The sequence below is a fragment of the Chelonia mydas genome, chromosome 15, assembly GCF_015237465.2.
Source record: "Chelonia mydas isolate rCheMyd1 chromosome 15, rCheMyd1.pri.v2, whole genome shotgun sequence".
NCBI classification, from domain to species: Eukaryota; Metazoa; Chordata; order Testudines; family Cheloniidae; genus Chelonia; species Chelonia mydas.
Genome location: NC_057856.1, coordinates 9478656 through 9486853, shown reverse-complemented (window position 1 = coordinate 9486853; position 8198 = coordinate 9478656). Strand labels below are relative to the sequence as shown.

At 47.0% G+C, this 8198-nt stretch overlaps 1 long non-coding RNA gene across 1 annotated transcript; it reads right to left on the bottom strand.

The window, feature by feature from the left end:
* Nucleotides 1–3484: 3484 nt before the first annotated feature.
* LOC122463070 lies at nt 3485–7262 on the bottom strand. Its single transcript, XR_006286050.1, has 2 exons — nt 7172–7262; nt 3485–3645 (listed from the first exon to the last, which is right to left on the bottom strand). It is a non-coding gene; the product is annotated as an uncharacterized LOC122463070 (long non-coding RNA).
* Nucleotides 7263–8198: the final 936 nt, after the last annotated feature.

Genomic DNA, 8198 nt, shown 5'->3' with positions numbered 1-8198 from the left:
TCAGATCTGGATTACAACCTATTGTTCTGGTCTGCGGAGGGAGAGGGCCAAGACTCAGTCAGTTCTCTCACTGCTCCTCACCCACTTGCCTGAGGGGTATGAAGGGACCAGCATGGGGAGCCCCATGGAGCTGTCTCTCTCCCCAGGTTTGGGCCCAGATCCCAGGGAGGCCATACAGCTGAGCAGCGTTGGGTGGGTCTGACTTCCACTGGCAGCTGCTTGAGACTGGACCATAGTAGTCCGGGATCCTTTGGAGATGGCAGATGCTATAGAAACCTAACCCTCTATCATTACCAGCCAACTCCAGTCACAATCCTGGGAGTAACAAACTCCTCCTAATTGGCAGCAGGATTGGATCAGCAGCATCTGGTCTGAGGGCTGCCGGCGTGACTCTGCCTTGGGAAGGGAGCGCAAGTTGCGGAAGTGTTTGTTTCAGGGAAAGCAAAAGGTCAAACCCACGGCACCAGCTCCAGATCTCCAAGGTGGAACTCATGCCTATTCATGAGTTCAGCCAACCCCGCTCTCTCCCAGAGCCTGCACCTCCAAGAATTAAATGAACAAAGGCAGACGCAGGATGCAGCCTGGCTGCTTCCCTAGAATAAAAAGACCTAATGTTCCCTTACAAAGTGAAACACATCACTACTAAAGAGCCTTGGAAAGGATGCTCCTTCCAGACAGGGGGAGAATCAAAATTGCCCATGGGGGAGGTCACTGAAGACACCCAGCACGCACTATTTAGAAATCATTCATATTGATACTAGTGAGGTCCAGGCCCCTTTGAGGTAGATGCTGCTGTACACAGAGAGTCATAGAGCCCTGCCCCAGAGACTTTACCATCTAAACAGACCAGGCAGCTAAAGGCTGGGAGGAAAGAAGGATTATTCCCTCCATTGCACATGTGGAAAAGTAAGACCCAGAGAGATTAAGTGACTTGCCTCGGGATCGCTCCAGGAATCTGTAGCACAGCTAGGAATCAAACCCAGACTGCCTAAGTCCCAGTCCAGGGTGCATGGAGGGACTATCATTCACACTAAGCAAACCTAGCTATGGATCTCCAGAGCTCGCCAATACCTTTGCTGCTCTCTCACTCTCTCTGATGAGTGATCAGCTGAGAAGCACAAGCAGCCTCCGCTGCTGAGTTCAGCACCTTCAAAACTGAATTAGTCTCACTTAGGCTCCTTTCTCTGCTTCTCACCTGTGAGAGATGCATCACCTGTGTTGCAGCAATTGCCAAACAGCAATCTCATAGCTCTTCTCTCTCCTCCCACAACCCTCATCCAACACAGACTGTATTTTCAAGCAGGCAGGTTGCTATCTGCTGGGGGAATCTGTATCTACAGCTCCCTCCAGTCCTTGATTACCTTTCTACTTTTAAAGATGACTTCCCAGAGATTTCCAGCTTCATCAGGAGAAAGTCCTTTGCTTTTAGTGAAGCAGGAGCTCCTGGACCCTCCAGCAAAACTTTATTCATAGGAAAAAAATTAAGAGTGAAAGAGAAAGCATGTGTGGCTGGTTGGGAGGTGGTGGGGGAGAGAATTACTTTTCCATCTGTTTTACGGGGGAAGCCTTTAAATGGATCTCCTCAAACTCAAGCTCCAGCGTTAGAAAGGAAGATAAGTCCCATGCAGAGGAAAGAACGATATTTCTCCCAGCGGGGCAGATTGCCACCTTGGTAATATATAATTAGCAGTCAGGCCAAGGAGTTGCTTTCACCCTCAGAGATTTATTGCACATAAATATAATTTGTTCAAGGAACTAAGCAGCTTAAAAAGGAAGTATTTCCTTAGATTTGAAAATAACAGTGGGCCTGAATCCACTTCCCCCCGTTTTAAAACACTAACTCAATGGACTGCAATAGAGCTACTCCCAGCCCTGAAACAAGAGGGAAATCACGCTCAAAGTCCTGGACTTGACAGAGAATCACTTTACCAGAATGGGTCATATAATCCATGTGTCGAATTTGCCCAGTAATCTCCCTCACCCCTCTCACAACACCCCAATACGGTCTGTATTCAGTGCTTAGTTTGTGCCAGGGCTTGTTTGTGCCAGGGCAGTGCCACCTTCAGAGTGGGTGGCCGGTGAGTGGCGGCTGCGGGATGGGGCATGCTGTCTGAAGCACAGGGGGACTATTTTTAAAATCCTGCAACCGTCCAACCCTGCGGTACCCACTCCCGCGCTGTTTGTTGAATTTCTATCTCACTCCCGCTATTATGGCAGCGGGCCCTGGGGAGAAAGCCAGAGCAAAGGCGGCTTGGTCTGTAGCTAGAGAATATATTCAGACTTTTTTATTTATTTTTTTCTGCAGTTGATTTTAAATTATTTTTCTGCACAAGCTACTACTTTGTATATGATGTAGAATACATGCTTGTAAACATCTAACACTAGTGCGGACAGTAGACTACTCTTTCAAATAAACTTGTTGTGACTGAATGTGTGGTGATATTCTTGTCACTGGTAATGACAATAATACTGCCACACGTTCAAAGGCATAACCAGTTTACATCTTAAAATTAAATCATTGCTTGAGCCCTGGCACCTCTTTCATTACAAATTAAGCACTGTCTGTCTTGCTGGTTTTATATTTATTTTTCAGCTCTGCAAACTGCTTAACCATGACAAAATCCATTAAATTTTTCACTCATTTTTCAGTTGTAGGGCAATAAAGCCAGTTCATGAGAGTCATCCATCAATGTGATCATTCATCTCAAGGAACCTGTCTGGTTTACCAAATCAAGTTTTTCAGGACCTCGGACAGAGCTTTGAGCCTCTCTCTATATAGACCCTTTCATCAAGAGGAATTCCGAGGCTTAACTCAGCCTGCATGTTCACACACATACCACTTTACCTACCAGGGAAGTGCGGACACCTCTGGCTGACAACACTCAGCAATGATCTAGCACAACAGTGTAGGCCAGGAAGTAAAGACAAAGAGTGTATTAATAAAAACCTCCAGGGAGATTTCGGTAGGCAGATCTCTATTACCCTAGTCAGAATTTGGCCATGGCAAGAGCACTAATGGGTTGGGGGACCCAACTACCTCTCAAAAATCAATTCCCCAGTCACATAGCTACAGTCCCTTGGTCTGAGAGAACCAGAGAAAAGGCATGTTCAGGCATTTCCCCTCTTCACTGGAAGAGACAGCAGAGCTAAAACCTGGAGACTTAGGGAGCGTGTTGCAAAACTCCCCATCTTGCAAAGCCTTTCTGCAGTAACCTAAAACACATTACACCAATGAAAGAGATTTATAGCCACAGTGAGCAAAGCTGCTAGAACCAGGACGGGGAGGACAGGGGCTCTCGATGGACCACTCCACAGGTGAAATGCACCCCAGCACAATGAGCTGACACACCTGAATCCCACTTAATCCCTCCAGCCAAGACTTAAGCATCACACAGGCCTCCAACACGACATGTTCCCCAAACACCATGTTAGGTCATTGGCTAACTACTGATTTAGATGGAAGGATGCCACCTACCTCACTTCCTAGATCATCATGGGCTTTAATTGAAAATCTCACAGTCAAACGTTAACCCAAGCTGATGCTGCTCAGCTGGTGAAACCTAATGAGACCCTAGCAAAAGGTGATCAGGCTGCTGGAGTGGAATAGTAACAGGTTGGAGCCCAAGGAAATCTGGTCCAGAATACCTGTTAAGAGAGGGAAACATTTCCTGCTTTATAAGTCAGTAAACATTAAACTGTAACACAAGTCTGTATTTCAGAAATCGTGGACATTTAAGCAGCTGAAACTCCAGTACATGGTAGAGGAAAACTCCGACCTTCACTGCATCAAGCTGAGCGAGTTTGTATCCATCCCCTGAGACACTGAACTATTTTGGATGCATCTCAGCTAATGTCATAGAACCTGGAGAAATGTACATATTTGTCCAGTTTCATGGGTCCTCTCCACACCAAAGACAGCCCACTTCCCCCACACACTAATTCTACAGTACCCAGTAAAGACAGGCCAATGTCAATTCTCACAGACCCATTTAACACTGCAGGGGACTAAGGGCATCTCTCTCTCTCTCTCTCTCTCTCTCTCTCTCAGAGTCTTTTCCCCCTTTGTCACTCAAGCTGGGGAAATTTTCATCAGTTCCTACAAGGTGATTAAATGCCACATTTATGGTACATTTTATTCCAAGGAGCAAATCACATGTCACACACTCAGTCGGATCTAATGAGACCAGATACACATGAGGTAGTATTACATTTTCTTCTTAAGGTTCCTGCTGGCTCTTGTAAGCTCGCTGACTTCCTAAAGATCCTCTTCCGGCAGCCCACACACCTGATGTGTCAATTGCCTCTCTGTTTACCACCTTACATTGCACCCTCTCCCTGATGGAAAGCATGGGGACCAGCTCTGACCTGCACAATCTTGTATCGATCCCCAGGCTGGAGTCTGAGCTACCCTCCCTGCACTACCTTACTGATTCACTGAGGCTGCACAGTGCATAAGTAAGGGTAGAACTTTGTCCCAAGTTAAGATGCACCAAAAAAGCCCCCACAGATCTGCTGGAGCAACATGATTGGCCAGATTCATTTCTAATGCAACTCCACAAACTTCATAAATGCCGACGACATAGTGAACTCGAGGCAACTTAATAAACCATCTTGTCGCTAAGAGGGCTTATCAGGCAGAGTGCCTTAATCTGCTTCTGGAGTTCAAATTAATTAAATGCCGAGTCTCTGCGCTAGCCTTGCTGCCCTTTCCCAAATCTCTCTCCCACAATAGCCAATATTAATGGATTCCTACTTACGATGACACACAGACATAAACCCTGGCGGGGCCGGGGGCAGGTGAGTAAATTTGTTTGCAAAGTAAAATAGCTACAGGAGGCCGCAGCTGACTGGAGAAAGCTGTCCTCAGCAGGGTTTCCACTGTCCTGGAATGGCAACAAGGCCTCTGTGGACAGCTCTGTGCTGTTATTCTGCTGATAGGGACTGTATATGACTTCTACAAGAGGGAGATAGACAGACAGACAGACAAGAGGCCAGCACAGGCTTCCCTAACATTCAGGACTGATTGAATGCCCAGTTCTGAACACAGGGATGCTCTTGAGCTGGTATAAATCTGCATCACTCCATTGAAGCCCAAGGTGCTTCACCAGCTCAGGATCTGGCCCATCATAGGCTGGACTCACAACATTTGAACCCCGATGTGGATGCAAATTTGCACTCACCCCAAGTTTTGTGGGGGGAGAGGGCAGCGGCTCAGTGTGCCCATTCAGAAAAGGAAACATACTTGTGGAGGAGTCACTCTCCGGGCAGAGCACCCCTTCGTGGCCCGGTGCGGTGCGGCAGCCTCTTTGACTCTGACACCCTCTGAGCTTGCAATCATCTGCCCCTTCTCCTGAGTCAGCCCCCTGGCCAGGAAGCTCACAGTGCCCACCCCTTGCAGGGGAGGTACAGTCCAACCCTGGGGTCAACAGTCCTTGTTTGTCAGGAGGGCTTTATATCCCTTTTCCTGCTGTCAGGTTAGGGGCACCCAGGCCTTCCCTCTCCTCTGGGTTCCCAGCCAGGCCCCTGTACTCAATAGCTACTGTCTGACTCCCTCAGATTAATTGTGGCTTCCCAGGGCTCCTTCCGACCCTCATCTGCCTCCCCACTCCTCTCACAGAGCAACTCATTTCAGTGCTTTGTCCCTGGAGGTTCCAGCTCCGGAGCGCGGGCTCGGAGGGTTCAGCCTGACCCCAAATGCCTACACTGCAATTTTGTAGCCCCACAGCCTGAGCCCCCAAGCCCAAGTCAGCTGACCCGAGCTAGCTGCCACCATGTTGCGGGCCTTTTATCACAGGTTAGACATACCCATAGGGACTGTGGCAGGATGCAGCTTTTACGCTCCATCACAACACTATGCATGCATGTTCTGTGAGCAGCTGGACTTTAAGGCTGGCCTAAGGGAGTTAGAATGAAAACCAATGGGGTTTGGGTGCCTAACTCCCTTAGACTTCTTTGGAAATCCCAGCCTAAGAATGGAAAATATCAGGTCCCCACTAACACTGGGAATCTGTCTTCTGAGTCCCTCTTGCATGAAATTCTCCACAAAAGCAATAAAATACCCTTTCTCCAGATAATCATGGCAGAAACTGCGTTACCTGCTCTGCTGTAATTAGCAGCAAAGCCACCAAAAAATTGCACAGATGGAAAACATTTAAGAACCAAAAATTTAAAAAATGGATCTGAGCTGCAAGAAAGCAAGCAAAATCCATCATGGCTAATTATTTGCTCTTAATTGTCAAAAAAGATGGATTGATGAAAGGAGGTTTTCAGCAGAACGAGAGCATAAGTGTTCTTAAAGCCAAGCACTGTAGCAGAATCTGAAAGCAAGACTTTTCATAATCCAGGGGCTGTTAATTATCTAAACACAGGTCCCTTGGAGCTGCCTGAGTGAAGATTAATTAGTTTTTGAAATAATAGCTAAATTGATACTGGGAAGGAGTTCAGGCTCCAAAATAATGGCTGAAAATTAGCCGCCTGTTTCTTCATTTCTCTTTGCAGCATTCAGAAGAATATTTGTCTCTGTTGCTTTTTTGGAGATGAGCCATTAATCACACAGGCAGCTGGTCCCTTCCTAAATTTGTGATGCTACAAAAAAAGGAAGAGGAAGAAATTGCTCACAGAAGTAGGAAAGGGAAAGAAAAAGAAAATCTAGTGATTAGCATTCTGCAGCGGCTGTCTCCAAGAAAAGTCTGGGTCTGATATCTCTGGGACTTGCACCCATGTAAATCAGAACTAATTCCATTGGCATGAAGGGAGTGACACTAGTGTAAAGTGGGGATAAGTGAGGAGAAAATCAGGCCTTCTATCCACAAAAAAGTCACTTCAAGGTGTTGGGGACTGATTGGGCTATCTAGTGGTAGAACCCACAAGTTCTCTGACAACTAGCTCTGTCACAGGTTGAAAGTGGGCAAGTCACATCTTCTGTGCCTCAGTTTCCCCATCATGGAGATGGAGTGAATACTCCAGTGCCCATGTAAATGGGCTGTGAGGCATAAGTAATCAATGACTGCACAGCACTTGAGATCTTTGGATAAAAGGCTCTTGTGTCAACAGGAAAGCCTGATGGGAAGATGTGTTAAAGGATGGCTCTACTGTGGGGAAAGATGGCTGGGTTGTTTATAACACTCCTTCAAGTCAAATCAATGGACTTCTTCTCTCTCACTCTGCTTACCTTGAAAATACAAGGGAAACTGTTTGTTGCTTCACCATTGTAAAGGGCAAAACCACAAGGACGTATGACTCCAGATGATGGATCTGCAGTTCCAGCCTGCCACACACCCACCATCTTGAGAGATGCCAGGAGCCTCTGTCTGTACAGATTCAATGAGCCAAACCATCTCCCTCTGCGACCTCCTGCATGCGAAAGAGATGGATTGCCATTAACCCTATGGGCAGTAAAACTGCAGCCTGCCCATTAGCCTTCTCCAATGGAGTCTGGAAGTGAGTTGGTGCAAGCTGACCCAACAGTGAGCTCAACAGGTGAAGCTTGGGAGATCTGACTCAGAAGAAGGCAGGCAGGAACCAAACACAGCAGCACTTCACAGAACTCAGTTCATTCACCTCTGAAGGGCACTGAACCTGTGGGGTCAGGAAGGGTAAGTGGTTTGACCCTGATCCTTCAGGAAAGGATTAACTGATTCTATAGATTCCCACACAAATGGCTTTGATAAGTTGATGTCAAGGTTGTGGGCACCTCTCAGTGGTCTGAGCACATTTCCCCAGTCAAGAACGTGGAAATTTTTCTGAAAAAGAGATTGAAACCAGGAAATTCAAGGCTGACTTTTCAAGTATCAGAAACTCAAAGTTGAAAGGGTGGAAGATTTGCTGTAAAGCAGCCAAACATGCTAAATCCCCATAGAGATGGCAGCTTCCTTTCTCCCCTTGTTTGCACGAGCCAAAAATGTGCACCCTGGAATTGGTTTGCTTCATAAACATCTCTGACACAAAGTGTGACAATTTGTGCTCTAATTCCATGATCTGGGCAGGCAACGTGGGTATAGGGAGACACACCAGCTTCATGTCTCCTGACATATGAAACCATGGGGCCCAGTCCTGGGAGGTGCACAGGGGACCGATTACAGTCAGGGTGCTAGCTGTCTAACCAGGTATTTGTTTTAGAAACCAGCATGTGTTCTGGCTGCCCATGAAGGGAGCCGTAAAGTAACACAGCCACTGATTGGAAGTGAGGCATTCAAGTA